The 26802-nt window shown below is 40.5% G+C and overlaps 1 long non-coding RNA gene across 2 annotated transcripts in view; it reads left to right on the top strand.

Annotated features, from left to right (window-relative positions):
* Positions 1-216: 216 nt before the first annotated feature.
* Positions 217-26802, top strand: part of LOC147825481 (uncharacterized) — a 60462-nt gene continuing 33876 nt past the window's right edge. The window contains exons 1-3 of one of the 2 annotated variants that reach the window (XR_015440644.1): positions 217-473; positions 11594-11705; positions 14531-17053. This is a non-coding gene — a long non-coding RNA (uncharacterized LOC147825481). Of the gene's footprint in view, positions 474-11593; positions 11706-14530; positions 17054-26802 lie in introns of those variants that run through there. The other variant, XR_015440643.1, reaches the window with a different exon arrangement.

Here is a 26802-nt window from a genome sequence, read left to right as displayed (position 1 = left end):
CAACATAAAAAACTGTGGAACAATGAGCGAAAAACATGGAGAAACAGGGAAAGAAACTTGAAATTATTCCTGTCCCATAGATGCCTTGTACTTTCGGAGTCTGATGTCTTGCCAGGTAAGGTGGATGGAGATCACATCAAGGTAAATTAGAGGTCACTGACAGGTGTATACATTTCCAGCAGTATTTCTGACTACACACAGCAAACACACTTAAGAGAATCAAAATATTTGCCCTAGATTTTTGTTTGTTTTCACACGGCCTGAGGATAGATCGCCCCGTGGGAACAGCGCCGCCATGGACTGCAACTTCCTCATCATTTCCAATGAGTGGCCTGTGAGGCTCCTGCTCGGTTCTTAATGAGCTCTGGTCTACCTGCTCTTCCACAAATCACCAATTAAAGGTGGCCTCTTTCTTCTTTGGATCTAGGTACAGCAGAAAACACATCAGATTTTCCCCAGCTGGTAAGCTACAAGTAAGTGCGATATAAATTGGCTCATGGTCACATCTTAAATAAATTTATAGAGAAACGATATCTGCAAAGGACCAAGATGAGAAGAATAGCCACCTAGTTAGACATCTAGCTACAGACTGCCTCTTCGAAGTTCTAATCTCTGTGTTCTCATTTAATTAATTCTCTCTCTCTCTCTCTCTCTCTCTCTCTCTCTGTGTGTGTGTGTTTCTCCTCAAAATCCAATTTAAGCACTTTCAACTGCACATAAAGGTTATGGTTTTGATAGAAGTTTATGTAGCCAGAGCAATCTAGGTCTTAACTGAATCTCCCTTTTTGGATATTGTAGTTTGGAAGGACCAAAATTCATTTGTGCATTATTGGCTTCAAAACATGTATCAGTCTTTCCTCTGAAAGTTTCTTCTTAATTGGAAACTTTTACCCACAGCTCCTGGGTAAGAGCTGAGTGGTACACCTTGGTATCACGAGACCTCCTGCTAGCTAAGTCTCAGCAGCACCTGGAGGCCTTCCTTCAAACTCTTCCTGGACCAATAATATGACAATGGGTGCTCTGGACTGATTGTAGTCATTAAAATTTAGGAAGCCAAGGGATTAGTCATTGTTCTCTATGCACGTGCACACAGCATAGGAAGTGTGGTTAATCTTATACCTAAAGAGGGCTAGCCCAGCCGCATAGGCCAGGGTCCTGTCTTTTCACAAGCATCCCTTGTTTCTCTCCAGTCAGCAGATACACTCAAAACCAAAGGAGGCGTCTTTCATTAATAAAGATAATAATAATAATGGATAATGATGTAGAGGGATTTTTAATTGTCAAGCAAATCCTAATTTTGTACATATTGCATTTAATCTTCTCAACTGATGAGACAAGAATTATTCTTTCATATTTTCTGTATTCATTTTAATTTCATTTTTAATCCAAAAAAGAACACATGTGAATAATAAAAGCATCAAATAGAATACAGAGGCATACTTGTGTAGTAAAATGTGGCTTTTTATACCTGTCTGATTCACACATTTAACTTTTGATATGGAACGCTCTGCTTTAGCAGTATATGAAGTCCTACCAGATTCCTCAAGGTAACATAGCACCATTTAGTTAAATTCTTGTGCTTTGGTTTTTTGAGACAGGTCTCTCTTTGTAGTTCAGGCTGGCTTTGAAATCACTTCGTAGTGCAGGCTGGCCTAGAACTTGCCTCACCCGTAAGTACTGGGATTAAGGCATGTACCACCGTCTGCAGCTTAATTTTGTCTTGATGGTTAAATACACAGGATAGGAACAAAGCATTTTACATATGAGCTGCTTTAACTCTTACAATAGCTCTATAAAAATGGTGCTATTATTAACTTCCTTTTCTAGAGGACAAGCAAAGTCTTCGGAGAGGTAATTAGCTCAAGGGCACAGGGATAGTACATCAAATCTGGGAACTTAACCATGGTGTCTGCCCATTGTTTCTCTTATTTTTTATTTACTGTCCCTCTGCCTCTCACCTGTCTTACTGTCTCATCCCCCCTCTCACTCCCACACACCACACAACACACGTAACTACAGTTATGTTCTCTGCCTTCTCCCTTGCTGTTTGCTCGAGCAACTGGCAGAACCCAATTACTGGGAGCCCAGAGTGAACAGACTTAGAAATCTTTTAGTTCTTTTTTCTTTTTATTCTTCCTCGTGTAATTGTCTTCAGCTCTGGCCAAACCTATAATAAATAGATGTCTTGAATTCAGTTAGAAATGCAGGGATGCCACCATTTGAGCAGAACTCTTTCCTATCCGCGTCTTCTAATAAAATCGTTGTTCTTGGTTTTTGTGTTTTCCACTTTGTTTCTTTGGTTGATTAGTTTCTTTTCTTCTGTGCTGCCAAGCCCAGGCTGCTCATGTCCCCAGCCCTTGCTCTTCAGTGCTACTCTGTAGTGGCCCCATCCCAACTCCACCCAGCCTGGCTGATTACTGCTTCCAGTGGATCCAAGTTGGCCCTGCCTCATACAAGCCCAGTGGTGTCTGTGTCACCTACTGGTCTGTACCCTTGTTGCCTGCCCACAACCTGAACAGTGCCCCTCACTCAGGAAATGAACCAGCATGGAGGAAAAAGCATCTGAACAGAAAATGGGGTTTGTGACAAAACTTAATTTTAACCCAACAGGAAGAAAGCCTGACAACGCTGAGCACTTCCCAGGTGCCAAGCTTGTTAGTCATTTAGGCCACCAGAAAGCCCCGCACACGAGGCAGCTGAACGATGATGTCCAGGGGACTGCAAGTTTAATATCAGTGGGTTTGTTTGCTTTCTCTGGAGCCTGGGTGAGAGAGTCTGGTCCCTGCCTGTCTCCAAGCTTCTGATGCCTTTCGTTAGCTTGTGGATATATCACTCTAATCTCTGCTCTTATATTCCCATATTCTCCCTGCGAGTCTATGTCTACTTCCAAGCTTTTCCTTTTCATAAAGGCACCAGTTCTGTGGGATTAATGTGCAGCTTAATGAACCCATTTTAATTTGATTCCTTCTCTACTTCTAAATAAGATCATATTCTAAGGTATCACATTCTAAGTGGCTTGAGACTACAAATATCTGTTTTTTGGCACAATTCAACTCGTAACTGTGAATTACCCCACTTACTTCTTACTATTGTTGAGCCCTGAATTATTATATATAATTCAATAAATAAAAATATACTACACTGACATGTAAAGTAAGTAATTAGAGATCATACAGACAGAACACAACAGGACTCAGATTTTATCCCAGGGCAACTGCATCCGCAGCCTGAGGTCCTACCTCTGTGCTCTGGTGCCTGTGTGACAGTAGTCCCTACAAAGTCCTGCCTCAGGCCCTGCGGGTGGGCAGCCTTTATTTCAGGATCACCAGCACCTGCCACATTGTCTCCACTCCAGTTGCACAAATCTGTAGCTAAGCAAAGTGCCACCAAGTGGAATTCTACATTAATTATAGAGATGAGATTTGAGTGCTGACTGGCAAATGGGCTTCGCTCTTAGGTACCACAGCAAGAGGAAGAGTGACACCCTAATGGGTACCCAGTACCCGTGTAATGTGGTCACATGGCCAGAGGGAGTCATCTTTGACAGGAGTGTATCTAACAACATTGCCCCTACCAGTCTTCTCTTTGCTTTCATGTCAAAGTCTGCGGTCCTAACTATGACATCTAAAGGTTGACTTCCTGCTGCACACTCATTTCCAGCGCCGTCTAATATGGACGTTCCCCAGAAGCATCATGTGGTCTGTTTTTTTTTTTTTTGTACTGGGAATCAAACTCGGGTCCTTGCACTTGCGCAGCAGGCCGCGAAACCACTGAGCTAAATCCCCAGCCCTATGTGGTCTTTTTGACATACTGCCAGAAATGATTCTCCCCATCCTAATGCCACCCACCTTCCCATCTTTTTGAAGATCTCGAGTCCAAGTAAAGACTTCTTTTCTTTTCAGACTCACCTCTGGTGTTATTGCGTCCAGAATCAATTTTCTGACGCTCTCTACACCCATAAACTAGAGTAGAACCTGTTGCGGCTGTGTCTAGATGTTGCCCCCAAGTCTCATGTGGATGGAGGGCACTTTCTTTTTCAGAGGTGGCTGACTCCGAAATGCAGGACTCTGGGATTAAGGGCGTGTGGTTAGTAAACCACCACAAGTGAGTGAGTGGTTTGGCACCACACTTACCACAGTCATCTGGATGTGATCAAGGGGGCGAAAGACCCTGTGAAGGTCCCTTGTTGCTTTGCTCCCTTCTGGCGCCTTGAACTGTTTCTCCTCTGGGACGCCCCTCTGCCATGTGCCACCCTGCCTTGGAACCAGCTGCTTATGGACTGAAACCTCTACAAACTGTGAGCTAAATAACCCTTTCCCTTTTAATGTTGCGTGTTGGGTATTTTGTCTCCACAAGGAGAGAAGTCACTAAGACAGCCTTCCTCAGACCCCGATGTAAGTGCTTCTTGCTGTTTACTGACTAGACATAGGTGTCTGTTAGTGGGTCTTCAGCTCGTGTACAATCGCAAGCATGGTGTGATGATTGGTCTTGGTTATCAACTTGGCTGGTTTGAAAGATACGTAGGAGATTAGTTACTGACACTCCTGGATGTGTCTGGGAGGGTCATGGGGACAGAAACTTGGTGACTATACGTGACCCCTTCCTCTCTGGCTCTACCCCATCCCTCTTTCCTGATTGCTCTTAGTTCAGCAGCTGTCCTCCACCAGGCCCTTCCACCATGCCATTTCTACCTAGGGGCTAGCTTACCATGGACTGAGAGCTCTGGAACCGTGAGCCAAAAGAAACATTTTTTCAAATGTTATAATCTTAAGTATTGGTTACAGCAACAAAAAGGTGACAGGTAACACGGTCCATGTGTGGACTTGAAGACTGACAGGGTGTTCTGTATCCAGAAGAAGGTGAGCATCAATAAAGGTCATAAAAACTAGACTGACTGGAATTTCATAGAAACTCCAGCATCTCTGAATAGTTAAGAAAGAATTTACTGGACTGGTAATGTAGAGCACTTGTCTAGCATGTTTGAAGTGCCACATTCAAGTTCCAGGACCAAAATAAAATAATAATACAAACAGTAATCTAATCAAAAGCAAGAGGCAACTTGATTGTGTTTATGGAAAAACAAAGAGAGATTAGACAATGGAAGACAATGATGAAATAGTTGATTCTGGCTAATCTCAAACATCTTTGTGAATAAAATGCAGATTTTCATTTAGGATTTCTGGAATGGACAAGGAAATCTGCCATTTTAATAGACATCAAGACTGAACCCTAAAATCCAAGAGTAATTGTTGTAGGTCTTACAATGAGATCGATGATATAAAATGTAATAAAACTACTGATTGTTTCTTTCCACCTCTTTTCAAGGCAGAATACCATAGTTTGAAACAAGAGCAGGTTCATTAGTGACTGTATATACCTGGCTGTCGTTCTGCATACATCTTCTTTGATCAAAAACTGGTGAGGCATTTTTCCCACCTTTAATTCAATAAAAAGCCAACCCTAAAAATCTGAGTATCATTACTTAATTACATGTATGTGTCAGGCTCTGTCACTGGGAAATTCCTGAAAGGTCACTTTAATAAGTCTTATTAAAGAAATCTACAACTCAAGTCACGGAGTTTGTGAAAAATCAGGTAATTAATACCACACAGTACCTCCTTTTCTAAATAGCTATATAAAATATTTTTCTTAAAGATTATTGCAGCTAAGAGCTTTTAAAAATGTAAAATATCCTCAGTCTCAGTACAAAAGTACCAGAGCAAAGAGCATCTCTTCAGAACCACATCAGAAAAAGAAATCTGACCTGATACCTGTCAAACTGACTTTCTATTTTTAAAATATCCTATGCACTTTCTATTTTTAAAAAATTGTGAAAATAATCAAATTTATTTGCTGGATGAAAGATCTAGCCATAAAGTGAAAGTACCAAGAGAAATTCCAGGTCCCAGTGGATTCTACTGTCTCCGAGGTCACCTGTTTTAACACATCAACGAATCACCTAGGAATTATTCACGGTCAGTGATATTATCAGAGCAAAACTTCATATCCAGAGAATTAGGAGCTATAGCAACATCTCTGGTCATACATCTAAAATAAAATGAGCAATCTTTCAGGAAATGAAAATGTCCTCAGGAATGAATATAACCTGATGGAGGATAAAGTCTATGGAGAGAATATGTTGGCCCTGTCCCCACAGACTTCACAACGACTTCAAGAAGTTCTGTCAAACTCTAGCACAGCAAGCTGGCTCTTCTGACTCTCTCGAGACAGCAAATGTATCTCTTGGCATCGAATTCTGAAGAGCTCTCCACAGAGGATTTATGGGCTCCTACACACTTGAGACTGAAACCTCTGATGCTATGAGGATTTCTAAAGAAGTGAATGCAACCTATAAAAAACAATAATCAAAGAGATAAAAATGCGAGTTAACTAAGTGTAGCAAACAAAGAGATTTCTTGGTAATAAACTAACCAAGCCACTTAATGATACTGAGCACTACTATATCCTAGGCACCATCTTTGTGTGTATTAACTTTCATAACCCAATAGCAACCCAAAGGATTGGGCATTTTCTCCAGGCTCTTTCTGTTCCACAGTTCAAAGGACTGAGCAACCTGTCCAACACCATATTCCCAGAAGCAGCAGAGCTGGAATTCAATCCAGGTAGCCTGATATTGAAGCCCAAAGGCATAGCTACTGTGTATACTGTGTATTCTGCCTCTCTCTACCCTGATGGGTACCTCCCTGCCTACAGTACCTCCTTCCCAGTGAAAGAAGATGAAATGCCAGGCTTGACAATGATGTGGTTTTTTTTAAGAGTAGGAAAAATTTATTGAGAGGAAGAAAGCTTCTGCCTAAGAGAGACAGAAGGGGGACCGGAAAGTGGGTTGCCTCGATGACGATGTTTTTGACAGATGTTACAAATTGTGTCCTTCCTATTTTCAAAAGTCCTTGAATTGGCTTGACTTAGGAATGGGGGTGAGGAAGGGACTCTCTTCTACTAAAGACACTGTAAGCTAGTTTGAGCTTTGAATTCTTTTTCACTCTTAAAGCTTCCCCTCACCTCCCACCTTCAGAGCATAGCTTCAGTTCTCAGTTTTTACAGAAGTCAGATGAGCCAAAAGCCTTTGGTAGCAGCCATTCTTGCAGCAATTCTAGATTGAATGGAACTATGAGCATAACCTTCCTATTCAGAAACAGTGGAAGTGGAACTGTTGTTTAAAATCACAGTGATGTGGGCCAAGATGGACCCTGGTGTTGCACATGGAAGGTGTATCTCCCACCTCTTTCAGTCTGTGTCCTTGAACTAAAATGCTCCAGAGCTTTTCCTGAATGCTAATAGAAGCTAATGAATTTTACAATGCTGTACAATACAAAGAGTAAATATTGGTTATGATCACTGTAAGATTCAAAAACTATTATTAGTTTCTACATTTCAGACCTCCATTAATGATGGATGGGTTCATTAAGTTGTAAGTGTCTCCTTTCAAAATCTGGTGTAGGGACCATTACTATGGATTTGAAAAGGTTTTATTTTGTTTTGTGTTGTTTTTCTGGCCATCCAGTTAGTGACTAAATGAAATCCAGATACAGATCAGCTTTTCAGATTATAACCTTAGCTGCCAATATCCTAATTCATCTTTAATATTGATTTTATTTTATAATTATTTGAATGAATTTGTGTAGTTTTGTCCATTATAGTTCTTAAGAATTTCTGGTCCACTAACATTAAACTAGCATTAGCGCTATTAAATGCTCATTTAGCTCCCCAGTTCCACCTGACATGTCTTTTGTTACATTAGAATTCAAAGCGGCAGCATTATGGCTCTTTTCAGAAGGCATTTGGGGGAGGTTTCAGATAAAACGCATATGACTCACTCTCTACATTGTATTTGGGTAGAGTAAGTCAGAATTTTATTTTTTTAATTTTTTTTTGTTGTTGCCAAATACGCTTTATCTGCCCATATTCATATAGAAGTATTATAATGTGTCCAGTTTTGATAAAACATTTTGAAACTATATTGTAGATATCATGATACTTCACCCACATTTGAGTATATATCTCCTAAAAATACATTTCTTACACCATCACGTAATCACAATGCTGTTATTACAGCTACAAAAATTATCAATAATTCTCCAATATGGTCGAATAGCCAGTCAATACGCAGACTTTTACAGTTTTCCTGTTTTCTTTTCTAGCTGCTGTGTTAGAATAAGAACCAGCCAAGTTTAAAGACGACATCTGTTTACTGTTTATTTAGTCTCACTTATGATAGAACTGATGTTTTTCTACTACAGAAGCCCAGGACAGCCCAGTCCTGCATTTGGATTTGTCTGACTGCTTCCACTGGTGGTTTTGAACCCATTCCTCCAGCCCCTCTGTCCTCCAAGTTAGGACTAAGGCTTGCTTGGTTCAGGTTAGAAGTTTTAGGCAAAGCTACATCACAGGCGAAGTTGTGGGTTTCACTGCCATTAGAGGAAGTGATGTCAGGGTGACGTCCTCTCCCTTCAGGATGCTAGGTCTGGTTGGGATCTACAGGGTGGAGCTTCACCACCACGCCAGCATTCAGTCCCCCACAGCCACCCTACTGGTATCAGCATCCATTGCTGATCCTACTTCAGGCTGGCCTTGAACCCATGCATAGCCCAGGCTCACCTGGCACTCACAGTGATCCTCCTGCTTCAGCTTCTTGAGTGCTGGGGTGGAAGGTGGGCACCACCATGCCTAGCTTGATTTGATTTTATTTTAAAAGAACATTTTAGGAGTCCTCTGCATATTTACCATAGGGAGGGTTGTTGGGATCTAAGTTGCAAATGTTTTCTGTCAGCTAATCATTTGTCTTCTGGTTTAGCTTTGCTTATTTTCATTTTGGGGACTTTTTGCTTTTCTGTTGTTGTTGAGGTCATCTTGCTTGTCACTCTTCGATTGCTTCTGACTTTTTAGCCACTTTTAGAAAGATATTCTTCACTCATGTTCTCTTCTAGTTCTTGTGCAGCTTCACTCTTGACACTTAAGGCTCTGATCCTCCCAGAGTTTATTCTGGAGCAGGGTGTGGAGTTGAGATGATTGTACTTTTTTCCAAATGGCCACCACATATGCTTCGGGGAGGCACAGCCTGAAGAAAACCTCTACTTGTAAGAGCTTCTGTCTTCCAGGCGACCATGAGATTCGGCCAGGCAGCCAGCTGTGCAGCGCGGCCCTGCACTCACTACTACAGCGCATCCAGCCATAGGAGCAGGGATCTGAGTGAAGAGTGGGCCCTAGAGACAGCCAGGGCTCTCCAAGCTAAGGTGGCGGCACTCCAGAATTTTAAAACTTAAAGGAACATAAAAGTACAGCGGGTTCAAGGGTCATTAGGTCATGTTCAGTGGGATTCTGGTTAGTTTTGGCGTGGCCACAAGAGAAAAGCAAACTTGTGGCAGAATGCAGAACTAAGCGATGGAAGAACTTAAGTCTTACATGATGCTGTGGATCTGCACTTTGATCTACCTATGAATTTCTTCTTCCTTTTAACTTGGTTCCTCTGAGACCTCAAAAAAAACTCTTACTCGAAATGCCCTCTACACCTGTACTGTCCAATATACTGGCCACGTCCGCAAGTGTGCAAAGGGCACTGGGAAAAGCTGCAGGTCTTTATTAACCTAAACCGCAAGAGCACTAGCATTTCCTCAAAGAGAACATCCAAACGTGTGTGCGTTCACACACATCGCCAATCTGACTTCTTTTCTCCCCTCCCTCACCAAGGGATAAACTCAAGTTTTAAAGGCAAAGAGACTACGTATTATTTAATTCTGAACCTGGATGTAACCAGCGTTGCTTGAAGTAAACAAAAGGAATGTAATCTTTTCTGCACCTGTGCTTCAAATTGGTACAAAGATTTAACTTGGTTCTGTTACCCTAAGTCCTGATATCAGTACCATTGCACATTCTGTGCACTCATTTTTTATCCTAAATTGGTAATTTATGGTTTATTTGGGACTGTCGAACATAAACCTGGGGGATCAGGTGCTGTCCCTATTCATGCTGCATTGGGGTTATGTCTGAGAACGCACAATCTTCTCACCTCTCAGTGATGTCTCAGAAGTTTATCAGGAGCTTAGCTCTTTTTCTATTATGCTTTGGCCAGTAAAAGTCATCTCATTCAGCTTGCCTTAAAATGGCACATCCATTGGTGACAGTTTCTAATTTGCAGTAGTTGTTCGAGTGAAAGCAAATTCAGAAAGATTAATAGTAACATGCACATGCATGTGTTAAAGTACATCTTACTATAATGACGCATAAGTGAGAGACTTATGCTGAGATCTCGGGCAGTGAATTGGTTGAAAGCACACAGGTCCAGCAAGTCATTACTTATTGCTCTGAGTCTCTATTATGTTGCCTGTGTTGGCCTCTTTGCTGAGATCTATAAGCCCAGATCTTTCTGCTTTGGGGCAGACACCATAGTCAAGGTCCTGCTTGAGGCAGTTTCTCAGATGTTATTTAAATAATACCAGTTCGGGACGGGGATTTAGCTCAGTGGTTTCACCGCCTGCAAGGACCCGAGTTTGATCCCTGGTACCAAAAAAAAAAAAACCAAAAAAAACAAAAAACTGTTAGTGGTCCTATTGCACTTCAGCTCTAAGAGTTTTTGTACAATTTCTCATTTATAAATTGTACCTGAGCACCTATGTACTCTTCAAGAAAAGACAGGTCTATTTTTCTGTTATTAGTTCTCAGTAAATACAGGATATTCCTGGACTACAGCTGAAATCATCTCATGTCTTAGACTTCCAGTTTCTTTCTATCTCAGTGACTCACTAAGAAAATTTTACTGACTTCTGGAAGAGAGTACGAAGGCAGAAGTTATCTTTGACTGAGTAACAAAAAATCAAACTTGGAATACCCTTAATGTTAAGGAAAACAACTGCAAAGAAATCTCAAGAAAAGGCAGCTCCGAAGAATTTGATTTATCTGCTCCACAACAAGCAAGGGCACATTGTACCAGGGATTTCCAGAAAAGCAGCATGAATAGAAAATAGGCTAGGTAGATATAGATAGATAGGTAGATAGACATGTGATAGTTAGATGATAGGTAGATCAGAAATGTATTAGAGAGATTGGCACGCGTGAGTGTCAGGCTGAGAAGGTCCATGCGAGGCCACCTGCCAACTGGAGGTCCAGGAAGGACAGTGATATTAGTCCCAATCTGAATCCACAGCTAGCAGAAACAGGACCTGTCATGGCTTATGTCTGGATGCCCTCCAAGAGCTTCACAAATTCATAGGTGTGGCCTTTGCCAGGGGATTGAATCATGGCAGTGCTTTATCTGGTGTGCTTAGAGACAGGTCACTGGGGTGTCACCTGGAACAATGTACCTCCCTTTCAGCTCCTTCCTGGCCACTGTTATGTGAGCAGCTTTCTTCCACTGGCTCTTCCCCATTCCCTTTTTGGCTGATTATGGACTAAAACTGCCACAAACTGGGAGCCAAAATAAACCTTTCCTCCTTAAATTGTAAGTGTCAGTCATTGTGTCTCAGCAGGGAGAAAACTAAGACAAGCTCCGATGTCCAAAGCCTGACAAAGATGGTGGTCGCAGCTTAGGCAGAGAGTAACCAACTTTTTCTTCTTCTGCCTTTTCATTCTCTTCCAGACCTGAACAAACTGCAAGACACCCACTCCTCTCAGTGAAGGAGATCTTCTTCAGTGAGTCTAGAGATTCAAGCGCCAGCCTCTCCAGAACAGCCTCACAGACCCACTTGAAGGTAATGTTTTGCCAGCTGCCTAGACAGGTGGAAGTCCACTCGAGCTGGTATGCAGCGTATTCTCTGACACACGTAACAGTGCTCTTCTTTCAGCCATCTTCTGATTGTCGGCTGTCTTAGTTACTTTCTCGTTGCTGAGACAAAATACCTGACACCTAAAGTTAAGGGAGGAAAGGTTTACTGTAGCTCAGTTTGTAGAGGTTTCAGTCCACAGTTGGCTAGCTCCAAGGCAGGGTGGGATGGCAGAGGGGTGTCACAGAGGAGAAGGCACCAGAGCAACAAAGTAGTGAAGCAGCAAGCAGTGAGTGGAGCAGCAACAGTCGCCTCTTTCTGTCCTTTACATCCTATCCAGGCTACCTGCCCTTAGGGCGGGCAGCACTCATACCCAGGGAGGGGCTTCCTGTTGTCCATCCCAGAACCTTGCCAGACAATCAGTGGGCTAATTTAGTGGCCACACACCCTGATGCCATCATCACGCACCCTAGATCTAGCCTCCCCTGGAAAGACCCACCTGTGACTGCATGAGGTTTTGTGGGGACAGCTAGACACTAGCCATAACACTGGCTTTACCTTTGTGGTCATAAAATGGTTTGCATAAATTCAGATGTGATTTTCAGATGTAAAAATATCCAATAGAAAAGAAGGGCAATTTATTTCTTATATCTCTTGCTACATCTAGGGTATATTATTCTAGTGTCTCCCCGGGATATTTTCTTTCCCCTGCCTTTCGCCAGATCTATAGCATACATCAGTCACAGGTGACCATGCTTGCGATTAGGAGAGTGGATTACCAAGCAAAATCATCATTCTGTGCTACCATTAGGTAGACAACTATCCATATCTCTAGTCTCTTTCATTATGGGAAAATGAAGCTGGGCCCTGTGTTTGCACTAAATAGCACAGAATTCATGCTTTATTGCAAACCCAGCCACAACAAATACATTTACCAAGTTTTAATTGTCAAAATAGATTGTTTGGCTTTAATTACTAGAAGATCAGGGTAGTTTAAGAACAGAGCAATTTACGTCTGACAGGACTGTAGCCAATATTCCTTTAATGCTGTTATGAATGAAATCTGGATAAAGATGCCAAGACCCAGAAATACTCTGAGGAAGAGGCAACAATGGATTCTCTCATGATCCAAGAGATGCTTCATGTCTCCCCCACAGTAAGCACAGTCCCTAAAGTACTACCAGGGAGTCACAATTTCCAGTGAGATGAAAATAGGGGATTTGCAAATGTAAGTACCATCGAATTGAGAGAAGAGCCTCACTCTTTATTTTGTATCTGCTTATATTTTAATCTACTTTCCTCATAAATTTTCAATAATCTTCAATATAATTTTAGTACAATACTAAAGGACAAGAGAAATGTAGTTTTCTTTTACACACGTTACAGAAGCATCTCGAGAGCATTTGCACTGTCAGGTTTATTAGCTCCTCAGCAATGCAAGAGTTTTATTAAGATGGAAAATTAAAGCAAAGCAAACATATGAGTGTTTCACACCCTTCCTGGTTTTCAGGGTATGCCTGGGACTGCATCCTCAAAGGGACTTGGGCTGAATGCAGCAAGGCAAAATTACACATCTCCCCTTCCTTCGTGTCGTTTTCCTCGTGTAGATAAAAGAGGAAAACACTACCCTAATGATCTATTGGAAAAACGAATCACCCTCCCAGCCTTCGCCTTCTTTCAATTTACTTGTGTTCTGATTTATCAGGCACAGAATGTCTTAAAACTGAGCATCTGTGGAAATCCCAAATCTTTTTGCAGTTGTGGTGTGGGAATTCTGATCTGACAGTCTAAGTGGTCAGAGTGGGTCGAGTACAAGAACTGATGAGGGCTGATCAACACCTCCAGAGCTCGAGTCGGGTCCATGCATTCCAGTGGGGCCAACGTCCTTGCAGGGGGTGGAGTGTGACCCAGATCAACACAGTCCTCAGTTCAGCTCTTTATCATTCCCACACCAAACCACAGACTAGCTCATCGCCCCTCCTTTTTTCTTTCAAATTTCATTAATACCCTAGTGCTGGATTTTCCTACTAGTTGCTAAACCACATCTTTTAGGCTTTCCGATGTGATTTTTATGGTAGGGGACAACTCTGGTTCTTAGGCCAATTTCCTAAATAGAAAACCTATTTCTAAATCTCCCTAAAAGTGAAATTTTTAGCTAAAGCTCTGTAGTGTCAGGTTTTCTAGTACTGTTCATTACTTAGATACTGTTACCATTTATATCTAGATCTCCCCTAAGAGCCTCATGCCCTCATAGGTGGAGCTTTTGAAGGTGAGAGGATTTTAGAAGCTTGAAGCTGACATATTGATAGGAGGTGTGGTCTGCTCAGAAGAGGTGGTTACGGGGCACATAGCCTGACTGCTCACCTCCTTCCCTGGCTTCTCCCCTGAGTGCTCTGTTTCCCAGATGCTATGATATGAACAGCTGTTCCTCCACCAAGCCCCTGTGCTGTGAGGCCCTGCCTTCAAGCCAGCCAACCATGGACTGAAACCTCTACAAACATGAGCCAAAGTAAACTTCTTTAATTTTCAGATATCATGTATTGTGTCTCACTGATGAGGAAAGTGACTAGGACAGATTTAATAAGAATCACTTTTATTTGTGAAATGAAGCCCACTAAAAATCCATCATTGAAAGCTAGATACATGTAGCCCTACATTCATCTAATGAGATATCAGTTACTGATTTGGATGTACAGCGTGACTACCCTCACTGTGATGTCAAAGAGGTCTAATATTAGTCTCAGACAAGAGGCCCCATGCCATAATGCAACCATGTACTTACAATTGCTTTTATTCTCTATTTCTATCATCAGCAGCAACCAGAGGAACTTGGGGAAATTGCTGACCCCTGGAGGAGTTGATTTCTCATCTATGCACTCAGAGAGTTGCACTAAGTATTCTCAAAAATGTTCTCTACCTCTAAAATTTGACAACCATATTATTAAACGACTAGTGATATTTCTGCCTATTAACTGAATGAATCAAAAAGTGGCCTTACTAATGATAATGATGATAATTTAGAATATTGAGGTGTCTTAGTTACTTCCTTCATTACTGAGAAAAAATACCTGACACACCTACAAGTTAAAGGAGGAAAGGGTCATGGTTAGGTTTATTTAGCTCACAGTTTGTAAAGGTTTCAATCCATAGTTGGATGACTCCAAGGCAGGGGGTCAGAAAAGAAACAGCCCCTGGCAGGCAGGCAGGAAGCAGCAAGCCATCAAGGCAGGGGGTATTATATATGTCCCTTTCAAGGCCATGCCCACAGCTCCCCATCTCTCCCCACCAGGTTTCACTGCCCAACCTCACACCTAGCTATAAACCATGCATGGACTAATTCAATACCACACACCCATGATCCAGCATCACACACTCCTGACACGCCCACATCCCAAAGGCCTCTCCTAGAAGCTCATGAGGCTTTGTGGGAACATCTAGATATAGGCCATAACAGAAGGATAAAGGAAACATCAAAATATAAACTCAAGAACAAAGTCTGTGTAGTTGACATCTCTTAGCCCCCAGAGAATACCATAATTAGTAATTTAAACACATATACTCTGCAGGCAAAGAGAGCAATCGTACCTTTTAAAGATTTCTTGATAGTTTTACCAAGTACTTTTATGCCTACTACACTAATGGAATCTCACAATCAGCCTGGAAGGTAAATGATTATCCCACTTCACAGATGAGTGTGTCTGTTTCTGCTAAAGTAAATAATTTAAAGTTAAAAGTTTTTAACTTGAAACCAGGATGGGATTTTTGTCATTTCAACATGCTCATAATAATAAGGTTATTTCTTAGCCTCATGATGGTAGTTGAGACTATGCATAGCTTTTGCTTGGAGCTGGTCTAATGCTTACCCATTTGTTTGAATAAATGATACAATTTGAGGGATTTGACATCTTACAATAGCATCTCTTTATCAAGTAAAGCAACCTGTTTCCATTTTTTTTTCTTATCCTTCAGTAGCTTTATATTTTTCTTCAAATAATTACCTTTTTTAAAAAGATTCGCTGGCTTTAATTTACTCTAGTTGAAAATAGAATAAAACAAATTTGTTGTATAAATATACCCTCTTCTTACAAGAGAAATATACAGAAATAAAATTTAAAGAGCAAATTTAAAACCTATCATTCAGAAAGAGGTAAGATTGAAAATGATTGGGGTATGTCACGACTTTATCTCCTTTTTAATGTGTTTATGGATATTTATTTTCCTACATTAATTTCTTTTTGTTTAATTTCCTTCCACAAAACTGGAATTACACAGCATTTACAACTACATCTTCTGTACCATTCAACATTTTAGGGGTCATGTTTCCATGCTATATAATTGCAACATGTGGATATACCAAAGCAAAAGAGGTGTACGGATGCTCCTCAGCCAATAACAGTTTTACATCCTGATAAACCTCTCATAAACTGAAAATAAGGTCAGTTGGAAGTACATTTCACAGAGGTAAACTACTGAACCGCAAACCTTCACAACACAGGCACCACAGAGACTCAGCTGATCAGAGATGAAGCTCTCTGCCTCTAAGTAGGATCACAGGAAACAGCCTAGAAGCACATATGCAAGGCCAGGGAAAAGATCGGTGGTTTAAACTATTGAATATGCATTGCTTTCCCACTATCATAAAGTTTAAAAAGTAGAACCATTACAAGTCAAATCAGTGTATTGAATACTGGCCCTCTAAAGATTTAAGTCTATATGCAAGTCCCTGAAACCTATGAATGTTACCTTATTGGGAAAAGGGGACTTTACTCATGCAATTTAATTAGACATCTTGAGAGTTGGTCATCCTAGCCTAAACTCCAGTGCAAAGCATCTTGTAAAAGGCACATCCTGTAGATAGCTTGGCTGCTAGGAGGACAAGGCAATGTTACTTACTACAGAGGCCGAGACTGGACTGATCCTTCCTCTCCAGAGAAGCTGCAGTGCTGTCAAAGCTAATTTGAGATTTCTGGCCTCCAAGTGTGCAAGAATAAATTTCTGGTTTCAAGCTACCAAATTTGTGGTAATTTGTTACAGCGGCTCTAAGAAACTAATACAATAACCACTCTAATATTGTTAGACATTTGTATTCTTTTCCATCCCAAAGATTGTAACGCTCTAATGTATTTGTCTTCATATCTAATTTTGACTGGTTATGTAAATTACTAGATGAAAAGAGTATAAGCAGTTTCAGATTACTTGTAGAGAAGTCAAAATAATTGTATCCTCAAAATCTATATATGATACTACTCTTCTACTGTAATCCTTCCCACAATATGCATCACAGTATAATTTGCATGCTTAATAGGATACTTAATAAGTACACTTTGATACTTGAACTTGGGCTATTTGAATTAGAAGCATATTTGGCTATATTTTAAAACCTTATCAGACAATTATATATCTTTCTTGAAATCAAATTTAAATTTACCATTTTTCATTTGGACTTGTTATGCAACAATGCTGTGTATTAGTATATTAGTCTGTATTAGTCTTTAAAATGTTTGTAAAATTTGATTTTACCAGCGTTTCATCTACCTTTCAATTTTTCATATTTTGTGATGCAAATTTTTTCTTTTTATGATGTCAAATAATATAATCCCTCATTTTGTGTAGATACAGGTATTTATTTCACATTTTATGTTTGCATCTTGCAATCATCAGTATCTTGATATCAAAAAATGAGACTGAAACATAACAAATAGGTTAGTGAGCTAAAAAATTATATGTTTGTGTAATAAGCTTTGGTTTGGCTGAAAAAGAGGGGAGGGAGTTTATGGCTTTTGGAAGAAGTATAGTAAATTGAGTAAGACAGTGCACTCCTACTCAGATGGCCTGAGTCTCTGAGCCCTGGGAAGGAAGGAATTGCAGTCAACAGCTGGAAGCTCTGTTTGATTGTAGGTCTTGTCTGGAGATATGCAAATGCAGGTGAAATTGTCTGCAGAGAAAAGAAATGTTCTTATTTTGCTGCATGATCCTTGTAGCCTCAGGACCACAAGGAGAGAGTTCTATGGATAAATATACTGATATTCTCACAAAAGGCTGTATACAAGAGTGGCATTGGTGTGTCATATTCCAGAGGGCCCTCGGTGGTTAGCCAATGTGTTTGGGGAAAGAAGTACTGCATGGAGAATGGAGAAATAGGACACCCTGCAGGGTGTGCCAAAGAACAATGGTCTGCAATGACACCTCCACTCTGGTGACTCTCACATCTGCCTATGTAACATTTTCTAGGAGTTGCAGTTCCCACAAGGACAGGGAAGAGCAAAAGCCAGCAAAGTCTGAGTTGATATCACTTCATCTGACCCCTAGGCTAATGAGGCCTAGGAAAACCCACCCTACCTACACATCATGCCTCCTCAGTGCCCCTTGAAAACTCACTGATTTGAGCGGAATATGAATTTCTCCTGTATTGGCCAATACTCAATTTTGCCTGAAGAAACATTTATTCAACTCCCAAAATCTCTAACTCTGCTGAAGAAAAATAAAGGAAGGACTGTGGAAGAGGTAGATGTCAGAACAGACAGAAGTTATGGCAACTTATAGAATTTTTATGGTTCATATCTAGATTTCCCCCCAAGCCTCATGGGATCATAGTGAGGATTTGGGGAGGTGATTGGATCTTGGGGATGTGATGCCCAATGGTGGACTAATCCACTAGTCCACTGATGTTTTTATAGCTGAATGTGATACTGTGAGAGGAAGTTACTGTGTCAGGCAGTTATGTCGTGGGGATGAGGCCTGGGAGGGTTCATCTCCCTTCCTCCTCCCTTGACCTCCTTCCCCCTTCCGTCTGCCATGCTGCCCTGCCTTGGAGCCAGCAGATTGTTGACTGAAAACTCTAGAGCTGTGAGCCAAGTAAACCTCTCCTCCTTACAGTTATGGGTGTCAGATACTGTGTCTCAGAGATGAGAAAATGACTAAGATAAGACTCTTTTGGAACATATGGGGACAAATAATGTCATATTTCTCATTGGAATAAATCTATTATGTATTTTTAAAATACACATTCACATTAGGCACAAATAAGATCTTGCATGTTTCTCCTTAACATTCACCAGCCATATTTTTTCCTTTTTGATTTTTGTTCAGAAGCCAATAAATCAAAATGCATGTTTGGTTTAGGGGTGGTAAGAGGCTCTTAAGAGCTTTCTATCAATTGGAAGAAGAGGTATATGCTTTCTCCTTAGGAGTAGGCAAATTCAGAATCACTTCTTTTTCTTTTTTACATCAAAAACATTATATAAACACTAAATCGTGACATGTTATAAACATGCCACTGCATCTGGAAAGTGCTCTTTCTCGGGAAAAGATCACTATTTCTCTCTGGCAGCCAAAAGAATGCTATTCAAGGAAATATCTCTCTGCAGGTGGGCACCTAAAAATCTAAAAAATATATATGTTTCTGCTTCCTCACAATTTTCCAGATAATACAAATAGTTTTGAAACCAAAAGACATTTGTGCGTCATTGCCACTTATCAGTGGGTGACATTTAAGGTTTTATTTATCTACTTATTTTACAAATAAAAATGTTTTAAAAACATAAAACACATGCTTTCCACAAAATTCAGGTCACTATGAACGTCTTGGGATTTTTTAATCTGCTTGAGCAATTTGATTTCTATTCAACTTCTAACGCTTATCACAGACAGGAATAAATGAGCCTTTTAGCAGCATACACCACTGTTGGATTCTTTTCTGAAATTCCCTCCTCTGCCTTCTGTAGTAGCACTGAGATATCCTCACATCTATCCTGTGGTTTCCCTTACTTCTTCTGAATCTCCCTCACTATGCAGTGCTCTTATTTCTCTTTGGAAGATGGAGACATCTTTCAAAATTTTTGTCTGAGTCTCCCACTTTACCTACCTGTATTACTGCCTGTATCTCGCTCATTCATCTTTCATGTTCTCAAACTTCTGCATTCATTTCTCTCCAGAGGGCTGTTAAGTCTGTATCTGTAACCCAGAGTGGTCTATTTCCAAATGCCTGCTTGTCAGTTCCTCTCAGAAACCATCCAAATGAACTTTCACCTCCTACTCATGCATTTTATTTTTATTTCAGTTAATAGCTTTACCTTCCTCTCATCACTGATGCTTGAAACCACAGCTGTCCCTGACTCCTTTCCTCACTTAATTTCCATTCTACTTACTCGGGGGCCAAAGTTTCTTGGAGTTGACCCTGATACGCTTTTGTATCTATGGCCTCTTACTGTATTTACTACCAAAAGCAACATTGACATCTTATTTACATGACTATAAACTACTGAAGTAACTTGTAAACTGGAATTTCTACTTCCAAAATTTTGGCCAAACAAAATAAGCTGCTGATACTTATTGATTACTCATCCTAATGTATGATTCTGATTTCAAAACCTCCCTGCATAACGTAGTTCTCTATCATCTTTTTTCCTGGCATATAAAGTTCTCCTGTTCAAACCCTACTGTATCTGTCCAGGCTTGTTTTATTCAAATAGGACTAATTTCCTTATGAACCACCTGTGATAGGCAAAATTCTAAACAATTTCTTCCCTCAACTCCACATTCTTGTACCCTGATTATTCAATCAAATATTAATCTAAGTACTGCTGTGAAAAGACTTTGCTGGTGGAATTAAAATTACTAATCAGATGACTTGAAAATAGGAAGATTACCTTAGATTATGCAGGGGTTACTATGTAATCAAATGAGCTCTTAAAAATAGAACAGGGAAGAAAAAGAGTCAGTCATGCAGATTTGGTAGAAAAGGAATGAGAGGTTCAAAGCAAGAGTCAGACTCAGCCCACCCTTGCTGGAGAGAAGCTACACAGAGACCTTAAGAGGTAGACAAGCAGTCCCAAGAGCAAAGTGCAGCCCCAATGATCAGCTAGTAAGGAAAGCGAAGTTTTCATTCTATAATTCCAAGCAAATAAATCTGACCAACAACCTGAGTGAGTTTGGAAATACAGTGGACCCTTGACTTACAAACTCAGTTCATTCACAAGGGCTAGTTATAACTTAATGGAGTTACAATTAAGGTCAATTGAGGCTCAAGATCCTCTACACAGCCTTCAGAGTCTCTCTCCTGTACATAGGCAGACCTCAGAGTCCTTAGAGAGACACTGGCCCAGGATTTCTCACTTAACCCCACACCGGAAAGGGTGCTATAATGTTCCTTCTGGAACTTTTTAAGGGTTAAATCTGTATCTGAGACCATCTGGAAGTATAAACAGCCAGCATTTGGGTTGTAACTTGAGATTTTGGTTATAAGTTAAAACTAAAATTCTGGTCATAACCTAAGTTGTACATACATCAGGCCAGTCATAAGTCAGGGGTCCAGTGCACATACATGTGTGAGCTTTCAGAGGAACACGACCCTGCTAATATGTTGCTGTTGACCTCATAAGACACTAATCAGGGTCCCCAGACAATTGACACAATACTTGACTTCTGACCTACACACCAGCGAAATGACAAAGAAATATTATAAATCACCACATTTGTGGCATCTTTTGACAAATTTATTTGGCAGCAGTAGAAATTCTATACGGCATCCAGTTTATACAGTGTTTTATGTTTCTTGTGCTCTCCATTTTCTAAACTAGGGTTACCTGTCCAACTTTCCCTTGTCTCCCTACAATATGCACCAACCCTACCTTTGATTCAATGAACAATAATTGCTGAAAGATTCATGTCTTTATAAAACTTAGGCTTCTCACCTTTTCTGTGTCCCGTTTCCCAAAATACTTTATACTTCTCTCAAAATATTCTGTTATTCATTAATATAGTTGTTCAGCTACATATTATTGTCTTTCCTCTAAATTAAGATTTATATAAAGACTAGCCTTTTATTTCTACATCAGCTAGCTTTTGCTGCACAGCCAAAACTTCCAATATTTTAGCATCTGATAACAAGAAGTACTTGTTCTCCTGGTCTTGATCTGCAGGTTAAGCACAAAGCTGCTCCAGTTTGAACTCTGCTGGGCAGGTTGCCACCAAATACCAATCTGTCTGTATGTGGATGTATTCTACGAGTAGGGTTAGGTCTGCTCCATGGATGCTCTTCTTTGAGGGTAGGCAGAAGACGAGGTACACAGTTAATGTGCTTTACATGGAGCTCAAGGATATGAGAGAGCAAGTCCAGCAACACAAACATACTTTATCTGTTCCCATCACATACACTAGCATCTCATTAGCCAGAGGAAGCGACGTGGTCAATGCCAAAGTGAAGGGAGAGGCTCTGCTGCTACTGAGAGTGTGATGCTGGACAGGTTGTCCTGTCTCTTGGGCTGGCTCCTCCACTCAATGCCTACAGCTTTTTGCAGCACATATTCCACATTCTTAGCTTCTACAACTTCCTGTAGTCTCTACTGCTCTTTTGACCTCTATCTCACAGTTTCACATACTGCCCTCTTGAGGGCAAATTGCCTGGCCTCTTAGGCCATTTTCAGAAGTCAAGATAGAAGTACTGATAGCCCCACAAATCACTAAGTTGGCATACCTGAAAAACAAGCACCACAGGGCTGAATGTCACTAAGATCTGCTGCAGCATGAACAGTAGCCAGGACCCCTTGGGCCATGACCACAGTGGCATCTGAGTGCATGGCTGAGCATAGTGAAATGAATCCCAGGGAGCCAATTTCCAAAGCAGCCCTTCTTGAACATGGGGCCTAGGAACTCTCTTCTCAAAGGAAAAAATGTATACTTTTGCACCTTCATCCTATAGTAGATAGGGGTCTTGCTGATTCCTGAGATGCTCTCGAGCCACTTTTCCTATTGTCTTGATGCAAAGTATTTGGTTTCCTTTTAGGTTAGTCTCTTTTAGCAACTAAGCTAGTCTCTGCCCCATCTTCACAAGTGCTTCCTTTCTGGCACCAGCAATTATTTTTCTTCAATTATTCATTTCTGCCTTTTGTTCTGATTGCCACAGTAATTATAGCTCAAAGTAGAGTGCAGTACCCATGCCACAGCCTGAAGGTTGTGCTCTTTTGAAATTTCCACTACTGTTAATCTCATTCTCCTACAAAGTGTTAGGACATGCACAAAATGAGGGCAAATTTTATGCCAGAATGTAACACACTGGGTGCCAAATCTCACTGCCAATGGAGTCCTTGTTCCCAACTGAGTCTCCTGAGACTAGCATTTAGTCTTTGCATTGTAGTCAGCATTCTAGTCTTCTGACATCCAACCAGAATCACCTTGAAGCTCAGATTACAATGTTCTAAGGTATCTTTAGCTGACCTCTCCAAGCCTTTCTCAAATCCTCTTGGAAACCAGGTCCAAAGACCTCTGAACCACATGGTCAAGTATAGTCATAACAACAACTCTCTCTGTTACCAATTTTTATATTAGTCACTTTGCAATTTCTGGAACAATGTACTTGATACCTGCAACTTAAAAGAAGATAGTTTTATTTTGGGTCATGGTTTTAGTCCATGGTCAGCTTGATCCAAGTCAGAAACGGCATGACAGAGGGGTGTGGTAAAGGTAAGGTGCTTAACAGAAGGCAGCCAGGAAGCAGTGAAAGAGAGGAGCCAAGAAAAAGAGTGCACCCTTCCAGGTCCTAACCTTGGGAACCTAGCTCAGCCAAGCCCCACCTCTGACCAGCATAGTCAGCTACTGAACTTATCACTGGAAGAATCCACTCATGAGTACTGTGCCACCCTAATCCCATAGCATTGCTAACACATGAGACCTTGGGGGAACCTTGTAGATCTAATCAGTATCACTCCCATAGGACTGGCAAGAGGATAGATATATAATTCTATTACAAGAAAATGTAAAGTGGAAGTTTTCAGCCAATTTACCTGGGTATTCTTCATGACAATATCTTTATCCTCATCCAATATAAGCAACTGTTTAGTTTATTTATTTTACATGTTAGGTGGTCAAGATGGAATTGATTTATTTAAAGTCTCCCTTGACCATACTTTGTTTCTCCAAGATACTGGTACCTTCCCTGATCATTCAAATGCTTATTTCCTTTATCATCTTCATACATGAACTTTCCTTCTATGCTCAATTTAGCATTTGATTCATTCATGATTTTAAAAATTATTCCTATAGATGTTTTTTCTCTTTAGAGAAGGCATGAATTACCAAGACAAATTTTGTTTCATTTACTTTTTCTAAGTTTGTCACGTGTGTAGGTGAGGGCTGAAAAAGGAAATACCCAATAAATACTGAATGACTGCAGTTTCCCATTAAAAATGATGAGTCTTTATCTCTGGGCATTTTCAGAATGTGTCACCCATCTCACTATGCAGAAAACATCAATGGTGCTCATCTCATTACAAACCTAAGTGTCAGGTTGAGCTCCATTTTATTTAAAGCTAAATAACAATACATCAAAGCTCCCAGGGAGCCTGCAAAAGCTGACATGTGACATTTCCTGTCAATATGGGTTTGTTCTGTCAGGGTAACTGACACTGTTCTTGAAATTCCTGCCAATGAATGCACATAGGTTCTGTTGAGGGAATTGAAGAACTCCCTCCTGCTTACACCTAGTTATTGGTACTAATTTAATGCTACTATTTTTTTTTGGATGGTGGACATTGATACCAAGTTGCTAAGGGACTGTAGGGGCTCAAGAAGGCTTGGAGAGAAAAGTGGTACAGATGGCGCATTTGGTTACATTCTATAAGGAAAAAATGAGGGCAAAGAAACCTCTTCAATGCACTGCTGGAGCTGCAATGTAATACCATCTCTGTGACTTCATTTCTACTCATAGATATGCCTCTGACAGGTTAACAAACCATCAAAGGCTTTGGCGTTGTAGTTTGTGTTATTAAGACAAACCATAGCATTTAGAAAATAAGATGATGGGTTTCTTAAACATCTCCCATTGGTTATTCTACAGCATGACATGTGACTGTGAAGTATGCTCCCACTTCATCCCAAGTTCAGTTGAAACCAAAGCCATTGGCAAAATAATCATTTCCGTGTGTGTTCAAAAGCACGTGGCTCCCCATAAACCTGAGGGGCAGAATCACCTGGATCCCGTGTTCCCCTAAGACATCAAGGTCTATGCTCAAACGTAACAACATTATTCGATGGTTCTACAGGTCCCGGGAGCAGGGGAGATAGTAGTGAATGACTGCTCCAACAAGACTGAACTCGGCAATTTCTTTGCATTTGCAGTTTCTAGAAATCATAGTAAATGCGCAGAGGACTCCTTACCGCAAATGTTGCATCTAAGCCACTGGAGGCACAGTGATGTTGGGAAACTGTTCTGTTGTTTCACCCATAAAATATAAAATACTTTTACCTGCCCTCTACCTTCTATCTCCTCCCATTGTTTGAAGTTTGCATGACATCGGCTTTCATTTTTGGGGATTGAACCTGGGCCTTCATATCCTTCATACAGAGGTTCATCCCCAGCCCTTTTCCTCTATTTTTGAATTTTGGTGCAGGGTATCACTGAGCTGCTAAATTTACTTGCAATCCACCTCCTTCACTGTCCCAGAATGCTGTAATTATAGACATTATCTTTTGGTGGACCTGTAATTTAGAAATGATCACATAGAGATCCATAGTTAACATTTAATGTATAGGATAAGAACAAGTGTTTGTAGAACTTATGTGAACACCCTTTCAAACTTTTCAGGATATGTTATTGTATAAAAATCTCAGAGAGTAGCCTCTCCTATCTATATCTTCCAGGTGAATAGCCTCAGAGATCTGAAATAACATGTCTGAGGCTATATAATTGGAGGTCTAGATTCTGGGTCTGCATTAGAGAAATTATAGTAATATTATTTTTAAAATGGAAAATACCTTCTCTCAGTCAATTTGCAAGAGTGTATTGAGTCTTATCTGAGTGGAAGGTACTATTTTTAACTTTCCAGAAGTTAAGTGACCTTTTCCTGAGCTTGGGATAGTTGTTTCTATTCTAGGTCTTTTAGTATGGAAATTTGGTGACAGTGGTTTGTTTTGTTCAGTTTTGTTGTTTGGTTTTGTTTTCTTTTCCCTCCTTGCTCCACTCACCAGTTTGCTGAACACCATATCTTAGCCTTTCGTTTTGTTAATCAACTGAGTTGAACTGTGATGCCTCCTGCCCTATGTACTTTACAAATGGCCACACTCCCTGCGCCTTAACATTTTAGTCCTCACATGCTCCTCACTAAAGGAAAAGTCCCCTTAGTTTAACTTATGACACAGTATATTGATTCCCAAAATAAAGAGAAAGTAGAAGTTCAGAGAGATAATTCTGCATAGTTGTTTATAAAGTTGAAGGTTGTTGGAGAATCATTGCAGGATTTATTGTATGTTTTATGCATTAATATGGATTACACATGGATTACAGTCAACTGCATGATAACACTGCTCCTGCTACTGCATCACAGGTTGTCCTCCTCAAATACATGCTGTACAACTATAGAGAGAGATGATGTCATATAAATGTGACTGTTAATATGTTACTTTGACAATGAATGAAAATGCAAACATCCAGGTGACCCTAAGTGGCTACTTTGTAGATTAGCCATGAGAATCTATGGCATAAGTCTTCATATGTCTGAATACACAAATCTGCACTTTTTGGATAAATTTTTACTTTTATAGAAAACTGACACTTGCCAACCTCCCTCGGTAAATTTCCTATCTGACGTAAACTTCCCACATTCAACATTTGTCCCTTTTGTTTTCTGAGCTTGCTCAAAGCTTTGATTGGAGAATTGCCTCTCTCCAATTGTAGGTAATATGGTGTAATTTCTACTTGTGGTTCCTTGTGTATTCTTCAGTGACTCAAATCGGGCCAGACTGGTGCTCTGTCCCCGCAATTTTTCTCTTGAGATCAGTAAAACAATGACAGAGAACATAGAGAGTTACTCAGTACCAACAGTGCAAATCTAAATGGGCCCTACATCCAGTCTGTTACATCCATCTGGTTTGAGACCTCTCTGAGACCCAGTTAGTCTTTTAATTATTTAATGTCCTATAGCTTCTCCATATCTTGCTTTGCCTGTAGTAAAAGTTGACTTGAGTGAAAGCATTTTTATTTGACAAAATTGTTTTTGTCTAATGAAAACTACATGCAGATTTGATAAGGAAAGACTTCATTCAAAAGGGTACTGAGATCATTAGAGGGTGGAGAGGAGAGGCTGTGTAATAA

Source organism: Heterocephalus glaber, unplaced genomic scaffold (assembly GCF_053883595.1).
Source record: "Heterocephalus glaber isolate CG9 unplaced genomic scaffold, H.glaber_assembly_v1.0 deba00001498, whole genome shotgun sequence".
In the NCBI taxonomy this organism is placed as follows: domain Eukaryota; kingdom Metazoa; phylum Chordata; class Mammalia; order Rodentia; family Bathyergidae; genus Heterocephalus; species Heterocephalus glaber.
This window is presented reverse-complemented; position numbering and strand designations above follow the sequence as displayed.